The sequence below is a fragment of the Embiotoca jacksoni genome, unplaced genomic scaffold (genome assembly GCF_022577435.1).
Source record: "Embiotoca jacksoni isolate LCO1_2020_lvr unplaced genomic scaffold, fEmbJac1.0.p SCAF_33, whole genome shotgun sequence".
In the NCBI taxonomy this organism is placed as follows: Eukaryota; Metazoa; Chordata; class Actinopteri; family Embiotocidae; genus Embiotoca; species Embiotoca jacksoni.
The window spans coordinates 2,713,167-2,726,655 of record NW_027185385.1 but is presented as its reverse complement, the minus strand read 5'-3'; positions in this window follow the sequence as shown (position 1 = coordinate 2,726,655).

The window sequence follows — 13,489 nt, the reverse complement described above, 5'->3', positions numbered from 1 at the left end:
CAGTTAGTTTCCAACCGTTTTACATGGTTCTGCTGTGAAGCGTGTCAGCAATGGGAGGATTTAGAAACATTTGGAAACACACAAAGTTTATTCAAGTCAACAATCAAAATGAAGCAGATAAAGGACATTGATCACATTAACTTCTTTGTATCAAATGTCAGATTTCTTTCAGTTGTTTTCTTCCATTGAAGCAGTGTTCAGATGACACTCAGCTGGATTTAATGAACTCATCAGAGGCTTCATGAAGTAAAGAGTTGGAGAGATAAGCTGTTAGAGATGAGGCTGTTTCTCTAGTTTCCAACAGAGCATCACCCAGTTGATAGTGGGAAGTCACATTTAATCAAAGCAAAGAGGGACTTTGTTAGTGTCAAGTCATTGCTCGAGGTTTCTGAAGGGGGCAGTGCTTGGAGCGCGGTAACACCTGGTGGAAACCAAAAGTCACCAGACAAAGGATTGGAAGCGTCTCGAAACCATTACTTAGGAGGGGGAACAAGGCGAAAGACTTGAGGTGGGCTGAAACATTTCACCAAAGATGATGGGAAAAAAAGTCAGAGCAAGCGATTTGTGTCAATAACAGAACTGTGAATTATTATGAAAAATCACAAACCCATTTAAGAAAGTATCGGTATCAGTATCGCTAAAATTCTAACTGAAAGTATCGGTATCGTATCGAACTTAAAAAGTCAGGTATCGCCCATCTTAGGGTGAACACACGGAGACAAAACAGGAGGGAGGAAGAAACCACTGAGTATCAAATTCACCGTGAAACATGGGGGTGGGAATGTTCAAGTTGTGTTGAAGGGAGGGAGGATTATTCTGGAGTTGAACGCCTGCACTGAACCAACTCCACCCAGACCGAGGAGAAGTGTGGCACTCCATCCTGAACAGACATGCTCCACCCTCTGGTTGGAAAAAAAGGAAAAAAGTATTTCATTCTAAAACAAATGCAAAATAAAAGTATGTTCACACGTGCGCTCAGACTTTTGGACCCCACAAAAGATGTGAAATCTTTGTCCCCACAAAAGATGTGAAATCTTTGTCCCCACAAAAGATGTGAAATCTTTGTCTCCGTTTCGAACAGCATGGCTGCAGCATTCAACTTCTTCACTCAGAAACTCTCTCACACACATATGCACACTCACACACAGTAATTCCTCAGCAATCTCCTCAAGAGCAGAATTTCCACCTCCACAGTCAGGTCTCTGGCAGTGGGATTAACAGTCCTAGAGAGAAGCACCTTGCTCCCCACTCTGCCTGTGGAGAGGCAGGCCACGTCATGTGGGAAGAGTTTGTGTGAATTACACTGAATACACAAGTAGATACAGACCGACATCTAAATGCTTTGCACTTCCTTTCGTTTCATTTTTCAGACCAAGACATGAATCAAGACACCAGATCAACTGTGAAGTTTGTTTCTCTCAAACCGCGCTGACAAATTCTCCTTTTCTTCCTGCCAGTTATTGTACAGTATAGATAAATATATTAATGTGAAGATTCTACACTGTGCAACAAATGAGCTAGCATAATGCATGCCCTGCTTTTGACCAACAGCCATCACCTGTCATCAATATGTTGGGAAAAACTCAGAAGACTGTCAGAAGTCATGGTTTGCACATGGCGATAATGTTGTTGCAATTATCTTCAAGATCAAATTGCCATTTTTATTCCTGTCATAAACTAGCCATAACGAGGCAGCCGTGCAGCGCCACTATAAAGATATGAGTGTGATTGCAGGCTCCCTGGTTTCTCTCCTGCGGCTCTCATAACTCTCAGTAACGACTTTCCTCCTGTTTTATGCCATCCTAACGATCATGTTTGTGGAAAATACACTTTTATTTCTGCAGTGTGAAAAAAAATCTAATTTGAGTAAATAAATACTTTTAAGTCCCAAATGCAAAGTTTATTTTTTTCTGATGTGGTCATCTTTGGAGATTATTGTATGTTGTATAATCCACGTGAAGGCCTACATGCGTGGGAACATCTCACGGTGCTGGTTGAGAGGTTTTATGTCAAAATCTGGTTCCGTAGACCTGAAGTGTTTTAGTTTATACTATGGTCATTTGTTCTGTTTGTGTTTCATCAAATTGCTTTATTTTATTCAACAGCATTCAAGTAATTAACACATATTATTTCATCAAAAGAGTTGTGTCAGACTGCAACAAGCAATTCTTGTCATTTTCAGTGTATCTGGTAAATCTTTTCTTTAGTAACCCAGTAATTGTTCAGAATGTAAAAGGTCATTAAATGGTGGTCAGTAATTTAAAACTATGCCAAGACACCAAAGTGAACATATTCAGTTCTCACATTCACATATTTAATTTTATGTTTTGTCTAACCAGCCATCAAAAACCTAAAAGATGTTGACTTTACATCACAGAAAACTGGGAAAACAAGCAATTATTCACATTTGATCAACTGGAATCTGAGAATTTCTGTCACTCCAAAAATGACCGAACTGATGACAAAAAGACAATTTCATCTGAAACAAGGGAGCTCTGTAGCACTTATCAGTTTGTCTGTATGGAAGAAGCAATCTTCCCTCATGAGGTTAATCTGTCTCTGAATATTATTCATTACCTGTTGTTCTTCAGAATAACTTCAACAGCCGTAGTGTTGGATATTGCAGTGAGAGAAGCAGTATGAGCGTTAACTGTAGCATCAGTTAGTTTAATGATTCTGGTTTCCACAGTTGAATATTAGTCCAATTAATACACCAAATTTTTGTGACCAAGTGTGACCAAAGTGAAGAATAGCGGGTATCCTCACAGTGACCTTTTGCTTTGTTATCAGGACCTCTGTTTGAAGCATGAAACCAAATTTCATGCAAATCCATTAACCAGAGGGTGGTGGCACACGGAGTGTTTGGCCTTTCATACAAATGTTAATGCAGAGATGGAGGCAGATGGGTCATTAATGTCAACATCCTGTTGAATCGAGGTCTTTGTCTCGCTATGACACTCTTTACAAGCCTTTTAACATTCCCACACAGCCTCACAAAGACAAACGGAAATCTTTTATGTCCGTTGATCAATACTTGGAAGTTATTTTTCACATTTACACCTGGACAGAAGCAGAATTAGAGAAACCTGGTTTCATTGTTAGCTGCACATCATAAACAATGAATGAGTTTGGGCCACACACATTGAAAAATAAATGAAAAAATGGCTGGCTAACCTGTTAGCACATGAACTGCTTAACAAGACTAAGCTACGACAGATATGTTAGCAGCTCTGAGGCTGTGCACATCCGTTATTTCAACATGCTTATATGCTCACAATGCTAATGCAGATGTTGAACAGGTATATTGTTCCCATGTTTATTTTATGCAATTAGCCCTAAACAGAAAGTACACGTCAGGCTGATGGGAAGGTTTTCAGTTATTTTGGTCAAAAGGCCAAGTTTTGGGAAAACAATTGTCCTGATTATGGCAGTAAAGGAAAAGTCACGATCACTAAAGTGATTAGGACACACCAGCCATGTCTGATCAAAATGGGATGCCAATCCATGTTGCAGAGGTTGAAATATTTTTACTCAATAACTGAAAAGTTTGACCTCCTATTGATGCTGGCTGAGAAGTCAGATGATCCCCAAAGTTATTACAATACTTTCTGTGGTGAACACAAATTTCATAGTAACTGAGGCATTTCACCCAAAAACACGAATATCAAACTGATAATAACTCAACTCAGTATTTACTTTTTTTTCTGTGGAAATTTGCACTGCACTGTTTTTATCTGATGTACTGTGGAAGCACAGGTATTATTGTGTTCCTACATTGGCAGAAAAAACGATGAGTTTCCAATGCTGGAATGTTTAATTTTGGTCTCTTCTTTCCACAAATCATGTTTCCAGTAACCGTCCACATGATCGTTAGCAAGCTGCAGACGGCGGTTGTTTTTGGAGAACTTTGTCCTCGCCACCCTGCCGTGCACACCGCTGCAGTTCAGTGGTCTCCAGATGATGGACTCATGAACATTACCGTTAACCAATGTAAGAGAGAGACCTTTAGTTGCAATGAAGTTACCTTTGTGACCTCTTAGACTATTACACGCCTTTCTGTTGGAGTGATCTTTGTTGGTCGACCACTGGGGTTGTGGTTATCTCATGTTAAGACTTGTGTAAAAGCCTGATGATTTTTAGGTCGTTTTTATGCAGAAATGTAGAAAATTTCAAACTTCCAAGCATCACTGTACATTTGGTCGACAGCAATGAGAAAAATGAACAGGCACACGTTTTCTTTAAGTCTGCAATGACTGAAGCATCTATCTCGAACATTTTAACAGAACATTCATGAGGATATTGATACTTTGAACCTGCTTAGTTTAAACCATAGCTTGCTGAACACAACTGAACATTTGTGTAGTTTCAAGGTGGGCATCTTTTCTCAGAAGCTGCCCATCGTAACTGCTAATAAAGGGAGACACATCTGATTATTCATTTTCTGATCACACATCATTATTCCAGGGAACTGCTTAAAATTTCTGAAACTGCATCTTTAATGAAGGAGTTGTATCATATCATGCTAAAGCAACGAGCATTTTGGATTCATTAAACTTGAATTAGAAGCAGCTCTCCAGCCCATGAATCTTTCATGAATCTCACTGTATTTTTATTATTTATTTTATTTTGCACATTTCATCAAAAACATTTCTTTCTAAATATTAAGTGCATGTTTGTGCATCAGTCTTATTTTTCCTCTAAGTGTGAAAATAGATGTGTGTTTATTCCTGCGAGCCTCAACATCGCATGTTAAAGGGTGCTGATTTTACATGTAATGTCCAAAGAGAACTCCAGTCTGATTGCAAGAGCTCATTGTCACATCGGCTACTTTGCCTGTCAGCATAACGATGGGGTGTGAGTTCTATTCCCCTGGATGAGTGTCAACTGAGATGAAGTGTGGTGAACGCCTGACGCGTCCTGAGCAGCGAGACGCCACGGCTGCCAGCACCTGCAGTCAGACGGGCATCAGAAAGGCAGCAATTTGTCAGTATACGCCACACGGCACCGGGGTGGAACATCTGTGCCCGGGTCTGGTAGTGTGCCCTTCTGGGGTCTGCTGCTGCAGTTTGCCCCCTTGGGAACCTCTGAGCTGGGGCAAAGACAGCCAGATGCATCCCCAACCCCTCCATCCCAGCTGGATAGTAAAAGGCCAAAAGCAGGCAAGCAGCCAGATCCCACACCCCAACCAGGCTGCAGGTGTATCACCCCCCCCCCCCCCCCCCCCCCCCCCCCCACACACACACACACACACATACACACCCTCAGTCACAACTGCCATCAGTAAGGGGGTGTCAGTAATTACGGGGTATATTGTTTTTTTGGGGTTTTTTTTGGCAATAAATATCACATGCCGCTGACCTGGACTGGCAAGCAGTTGGCCTGGTCCATCATTAGAGCTCAAAACATGCAACTGCCCATATGCCAAAGTGGCATAATTGGTGTCTTTGTCCTATACATTTAGCTGGCCGGCCAGAAGGAGAGGCCCCCCCGAGCAAAATGGCCACTGTCTCCCTCTGGGGTGCTGTGTCCAATCACGCCTCTCACAAACTGGCGCTCCAGGAAACCCTGCAGCTGATTTCCTCATTTCCTCCAATTGCCTCATAACTTCAAAGCAAACTTCAAAGCGTTCGGACTGCCCGCTATCACGGCTGAAACCTAGACAACCAAGCCCCTTTAAGAGCATGAGAATCTTTGTGTGTCATCTATATCTATTTCTACTCAACAATCAGACAGCAGGCAGTTTAACTGGGAGTGACAGAGCCAATATGCTTTAGTCTGGGGATTATCTGATCTCCAGAGGCTGAAGTTACATGCAGGGCCACGATGGGAGGAAGTTAAACAAAGCATGAGCTGCACCTCACACCCAGCAGCTAAAGCCTGAGCAAACTCTGGGTAATTGCGCAACAAAAGCACAATTAGCCACGACCACATGGATATTAAATAGGAAAAGATGGACCTGTCATTTATCCTATCGCATATTTGCATCTCATGCATTCCCCTCCACACACCTTTCCAAGTCAATGCTTATTCAATTCTTTTTCTCCGACTATTTTATTTTCAGATGAATGCAGATAGATGCAAAGTACTCATTTAAATATGCATGAGTGTTATAACCAGCCCCGCCTCCCCAAATAGAAGGTGGTAATTTGGGTAAGCCCCGGACACGTCTGCTCCCTCGGGCTGGACTCTGCAGCCCTGCGGCGAGCCGCTGCTGTTTTCAAGTGCTCCTTGAAAGCTGACCTTTGCACCACGCTGCAGCGACACTTTGATGCGACTTGCCTCAAAAAAGACCTCGCGCCATTTGGTGAGATTGGTTCATGTTCTCACAATCAGCACACGCGGACCTTTGAAACACTGAAGTTCATTTCAATCAGCATTGGAAGAGAAAACGTGGCGGAGCGAGAGGGAGGAGGTCTGCATCATATTGATTGGAGCTAAAAAAGATGAGTTATTGTCAGCCTCAGAATTTGAAGGAGGAGAAAACTTTTGAGCTTGATTGCTTTCCCACAGTGCTGTGTGCAGCAGACAGCCAACTTCAAAGAGGCCGTGGATTCCAGGAGAAAATCAATGGCAAGCACCAGTCCCATCTTAATAAGTGTTTGAACCAGGACTCACCTGGAGAGATTGAGCCATTTATGCAGTTGTTCTCCATGTTATCTGATGAATCTCAAGATTGTATTTCAGCCATTAAATACAAATGAACAATACAAGTGTTACAATATCAGTAAAAGGAGATGAAATAAACAATGAGCAAAAGTGTTGATGTTCCTGCTTTAGTAGCTCTTTATTCTTTTATTCTTTATATGTGCTGCAATGAGTATTGTAGATACAGATGTTTAAAATTGATCGCAACGAAGTGTTCTTTTCTTGCCCTCACACGCACTCGCCATCCATCTTGCCAGTCAGGAAGAAATCCAGCTAAAATGGATTGATATTTAATAGACTGTTTGATGGTTTCAGCCTATTCTTCCCTAAGGGGGGGGGGCTAAAGTGCATTTTAGAAACTTAAACAAACATGCTCACTAGAGATTGAAAATCAATGTGTTTTTACGTACCTACTGAGGTGTGTCTTTCCTAAAATGTCTTCAAGGCTGCTAAAACAACTGCCTGACGCACCAGTGGCCACCGCCCTGCCTTTTCTCAGTGCCAGTGCAGGCCGGCCAGCTGGGCCCCCTCCATCCCTGCCTGTGAGGCTGTAACAGGTAGACTCCCCAGGTGCTGGGACCTCCACCCAGCTTGCTGAGCCATTGCGCCGCAGCTCGACAAAGCTGAGCTTAATTAGCCAAGGAGGAGGGCTACTACTGGCCAATAATGAGCTGTGGTGAGAGTAATGTCATCGCATGGAGCGACGTGGAACAGGGGGTCTGAGGATCTTTCTTTTTTTTGGCAGTGAATTATGGATTTTAACCATCTGGCCATGCAGGAGGGGGGGTGGGAGGAAAATGATATGCCTGACAGACGACTTTAACAAAGATGTGGCAAGAGAGACGGGCGTGTCTCAGATCACAAGCTGAATTATAGCAAGCGTGACTGGGCTATTGTGTGGCGTGATGGGTTGCTTATTCACAGCTGGGGCTGTCCAAATTGTTCTTTTATAATCTTTTATTCTGCTTTATTGAGGCCAGAGGGGCTCAAGAAATGATTAACAGACAGAACAACAAGACAGATCCATTGTCAACCTTTCCCTTTCAATTTAGTCCCCGTCCATTTATTTCCACCACTGTCTATGTGATGAAAGTGAGCAGGCTGTGCTTGGTTAACTATGCCATCACTGGTCAGGTCCCAGAAAATTAGCTGGGATAACACAACGGGTGCAGCAGCCGAGGTCTGTTTTCATTTCAGCTTTTATAGAAAGCTATGCTGCCTTGTACTTTTTTGCGAAGTAACTTTTTTTGCATGAAACTTGACAAAACTCTCAGAAACTTCAGTCAATCAGCAGAAGGTTTATGACAAAGTCTTCTTCACATTTGTAGTACTGTGACATTTGTCCATACAGCATGGAACAACAAGGAGAGTGGAGTCAGCCAAGTGGCCCACCACGCTCCATGCTCGACGCCCTCCTCCTCCTGCTCTGTTATGCTTCTTCCATCTGGTGTCCATTTTGCAGCCCACCTCTTCGGGCCCTCGGGGTGGTCGAGAGCAAGAGAAACCAGGGCCAACTCAACAAAACCTCTCAAAGGGTACCAGTCCCTCCTGCTACTCCATAAAACAAACTAGATGGAGTTTTCATGGCAATTAGGGTGGAGAGATGAGTGGCTCCTTTCCAGGCACCCACTGCCACTGGTACCAACTCTCTCACATCGTTCACACTGAAGCCATTAGCACGGCTGGCCCGCTGGCAACGACTAATTGTTGGCCTCTCAGGAAATGACAGTGGCTCTAATGGAGATGCTGTCATTTAGAGATCAGAGACGGTTCCTTCACAGCGACCGGAGGTGTTCTGGCCAGACATACTGTTTTTTTACAGGGTGAGTTTCAGGTGCCGTCATTGGATGTTCAGGTTTCTAAAGTCATGAACCACTTTGATCTCAGCCTAACAAGTTTAAATAACCCAGTTATGGACGATGGCGAGTTCCTCTGTATGATCACACTTACAGTTTGGTTTCAACCACAGAGTGAAACTTTCATTTAGTTTTCAGTTGGCCTGCATGTGACTGCAGTATCGGACTGGTTATTTAGAAGCGGAGGGTTTACTGCTGCAGGTTTTCACTGGACAAATGACTTCCCTGATATGTTCTTGTAACTTGACAAATGAGACTGATGCAAACATAGGAAAAATAATACTTTCACACAGCATTCAGCATTATGTTAATCATGCAATTCTGAAACTGCGTTTCGTGGTGGTGATGCAGGCGCCAGGTTTAAAATAAAAAATATATATACTGTATATATATATCTGGATCTGCGACATCTACTTGGATCTTTCAATCTTAAACTGTCCATCATGAGTCTGACAATGTTCAGGAGTGCAATGCTAGAACTCATTTAAAGAGTGCAAATAAACAAGCTCAGTAAATAAACCAAAACTTTCCACCCCATTCATCTTTAAATCACAGAATCTAAATCATACAACCCTCTGTGGTTAATATTATCTCATGTTTAAGGTACACACTGAAGGCATGTTACTAGAACAAAGAAATTGAGACGTACATTGTGTTTGAAGCCCCCCCCCCCCCCCCCCAACCCAACCCCAACCCAACCCCAACCCCACCCCGTCCCACCAACACAGAAACCTCCTCCCAGCTCCCTGTGCACATGTGCAACTCTCTCTGGTAAGATGCACAGCACATCATCAAATGTAGTCACTGAGCATTTCATTGCAATCATTAGGAGTCTTGTTAAGATTTGATGCTTGATCAGATCTCAGGCTGCAGCCGGGCATCACAGTCTTTTCAGCTGACTGTCTCAATTTGTACAAACTCACGATTCATACCTGAGCCTCAAGTACAAAAACTGTGAGCATTTCCAAATGTATTTCTGTGCCAGTTTATTTTCTTTATCAGGGCCTGACTGACAAGCAGCGAGGATCTCTTCTTTCCTGTCCTCTTTATTTAAAGGATGTGAAAAGACAAAGGCAGCAACAACACAACACAAGATCTCAAAGCAGAGCTCGACTCAGTCCAATACTCACCACTAAACCAGCAACTCTGGCATGTTATCTCCGGGTTTGTGTACCAAATGCAGCACACACTGTTCGTCTCTTGATTCTTCTGTATGAATAATTCCAGCTAATATTTTTTAATCTGGACGGGTAAACATCTTCAGTTGTCCATGTCCATGTTTTCTTCAGCAGCAGAGAGGATGACACTGTCACTGAACCAGATGATAAAAGCTAAATGTTGAATGCTGACATTTGTGACTGATATTAGTTTTGAATATGAAAACTTATAATATGCACTTCATGTATGAGGTATTATTTCCAGGCGAGATTTTAACTGGTTCAGAATGTACAAAATCCCCTTCAAACCCAATTCTCTGTATCTATAGTTCCTTCATTACGATTGGAATATATTTAATATGTGAAATCAATAAAGGACGATGTTTTTTGAAAAACTTGAATTCACATAATTGGTGTTTCCCATTATAAGCATATGTACAGTAAGTGCTCCTTAACAAAGAAAAGATCCTGTCAACCTTATAACAATGAGTATGTTATCTCTTTTAAGTCTTAACAATGAAAGACAGCATCTTCTGTTTGTTCATCCATTGAAAGCTCATGTGTTTACCCAAAGCCATGAGTGATTACTGTTCATTGGAAGGGGCAGCCCTTTAATTAGTCAGGGGTCCCTGGGGTGCCATTACCACAGGGGAATCTTACCCTCTTTATTAGCCCATTTTAATATTGACGAAGAAAGAAATACACAGCACGGGGCAATTTGGTTTCCTCAGACGGGACACCAGCTCCTGTGAATATGCATGCGGGCTGTGGAGTCGTTGCGGGGGTGCAGGGAGCATGTGACAGGGGTGATGAACGACCCGGATCGGGGGCATCATCTGGGGTCCCTCACACCATAACAAAAGAGGTTGCAAGTTCCACAGGAGTTAGTAAAGAGGATGTGACAAGGCAGCACCGGGAGATGGGAGGTGATGAAAAGTAGGACTGACTGACAGAATTCTCATCCATGTCTTGGATAAGATTGGGGTGATGAGTCGAAAGAGTCGAGCTGCTCTGCCACAGCAACCATCATCATCATCAGCAGCAGCAGCAGCAGCAGATGAGCTTCTAACTACTTCCTCGCCACTGTTGTCAGAGTCAGTGATGTTTTGACCTAATTTTCTGAAGTTCAGGGTCAAAGTTCACCCATTAATTAATTATTTTTGGGCTTCTGTTGTACTTTTATTTCACTTACTGAATCGAATAATTTACCAGAGGCTCTCCTTTGCTTTGTGGAGCTCCATGAAGTGGGGGCGGAGCCACCCTTCGTGAAGCACACAGAGAGGAGAGAGGAGCAAAAGCACAACCGTCAACTAAACACTTGAACTTATCAGAAAACATGTAGAATACGGCTTTCAGTCATGCTTGTTGTCGAAGTTGTAAACGTATGTCCTTCAGTAATGCAGCGTAACTGTATGAAGTTATTACGTCAAAATTATACCAGGATTATTTTGGACGATATGATATGGCACACCCCGACTGGATCTCATAGAAATTAACTGTCATGAGTTTGGATCAGACTTAACGGAGGATCTCAACCCACAGTACGTCATCTTGATACAGATATAAAGCACAATGACTTCTTATCCATAAAAATGACAAACAAATGATCGTTTAATACTAACTGTGACAGTCATAATCATTTCTTCCACAAAAGAAGTCATTCCTGTCAAAGTCACCCTTTTCTGTCGTACCAAAGTTACAGAAGAGAGCATCTATCAGAGCACAGACACTAATTCCTGCCAAGGACGGAGCTGACCTTTTCCATTTTCACCCCGACACCCCTTCGAAAGCTGCTTTAATTAAAAATCAAAGAGGAAAAGGAACACATTTCACTCAACAACTTATTTTACTTTGCTTTTCTCTCCATCTCTTCAAGTTAATTTCCATTGGTTCCCATTGCTCCGCAACTCAGCTGAGTAATGACCAGCCCTGACGCATGTATTTCAGCCAACTTGTGTGGGAGCAGAGAGATTAAGGAGTGAAGAGACATATGTTGTTGAGCAGTGACCTTGGAAGGACCTGAGCTGCATCTTTCTCTGCTAAAGTGGCTTCAGTTTTGTATCAAGACTCTTAGAAACCTCCAGAATGCAATTACAGTCGGGGATTATGCTCCTTATTCACACTCAAACTGGCCACCGTGTGTGTTTAAGTGTATATTTTTTGTGCTTGTGGAAGTGGAAGGGATTGCTACTGGCAGCTGATCCCCCCTCAAAGCCTCTGTTTCATCCTGCGGGCCTGGCATCCTGTTTGGGCCGGAGCAGCCTGGTCAACAGCCTAACACAGTAAAATAGTTCTTACTTAGATGATGGAAATCTGTTGTCAGACTTTATTACTATGTTTGGATATAAGACTGCCAGGGCATTTCTAATGTTTATGTGACACAACAACACACACTATGGCCTCCTTTAGTGCCGTCAGCGCTGACATGAAAGGAAGAAAGATATTTCTATTTCACCTTAAAACAATCTACTTTCTAAAAAAAACAAAAAAACCTATTTTAGACAGTTCACTAATGTGGGGTGAATATATCATGTATCATCATTTGGAGACAATACATTTTTAAGAAAGAGATCGTTTGTAAAAAAAGATCACGCTTCAGACAAAAATGAGAAAACAGTGATAGATGAGGTTATAATCAGTCAGATGTAAAACTTGTATCTCCTGCGCTGATAATATCAGCTGATGATGTGCCATCTCTTATGCTCACAGCTTTAATTTAATTCAGTGAGCCCCGTGACTTTGACCAAATAATCAGATTCTTAATGAGTATGGTTGATGAGATCGGTTTAAAGAAAAATGTTAGCGTTGGAGTAAACTAGGCAATGGACGTTTTAAATGTATAAGATCCATGTTAGGTGTAACAAAGGTAAGGTCCTGTCGGTAAAACTAAAGAAAAATAAGGAAGCCATCCTCACGGTCACAATGTCCAGGACTGCAGTGCACTCACTCACCACAGTATTTCGGCTTTGTACTTCTCCCTTCTGAAGTTGATAAATCTCTCAAGAGTTTGTTGATGTGAGACGTGTATTTCATTTCCAAAATGTCTCCTAAGTTTAACTGGTTTTAAGCTTTTATGTGCTGGCACTTCTGAACAAATTACACCCCCAACACTTTCAGGTGACACAGCTTCAGACACCTCCTGCTGGCCTGAGTACTGAGCTGGAATGCGTTTTCTGAGAAGTCATCACTTTTAATGTGGTACTAATCAACATATACACAGACAGTTTCAAATATAAAGCCGTTGTTTCAAAATAAAAGCCCATTTCATCCCACCTTAAACTAGATTTTGACCCCGTATCTTCCACAACTATCTCGCTACCCCCCACGTTGAGTACAACTACTCTATAGCACGATACACTCTTTAGTTGCTGGTCGTAATCATAATGCTACACCACAATGAGCTGCTAAAGGCTGTGTACAACATTTTACACATATGCAGTTAGTAACATTGGTGTAGATCCTCTTTTATGTTACAACCAGGATATGGTCGCAAGTAAGCAAGCGCAAGTCGTAGTGGCTGTACCACTCTCATAGACCAATGAAGGTGATCAATGTCCCTCATCAAGGTGGAGATGTAGGCTAGTTGAAGCTAATCAGAACCACAGACTGTATATAAAAGTGTTCGTAGCTTCCGGGTCTGAAAAATTAGGCCGATGCAGAAGTGCCTTAATCTGCAATACCACCGAGTACCACTAGAGGTCAGCTCCAAAAAGCTGTATTTCTGGGGGCGTGTCTGTTTGATTGACAAGCCTGTGGTGCAGTCAGGTTACGGCTATCCGTGGGCGGGACTTAGTATCACCAGGTTTTCTAATCAGATCGGACAGATCCACC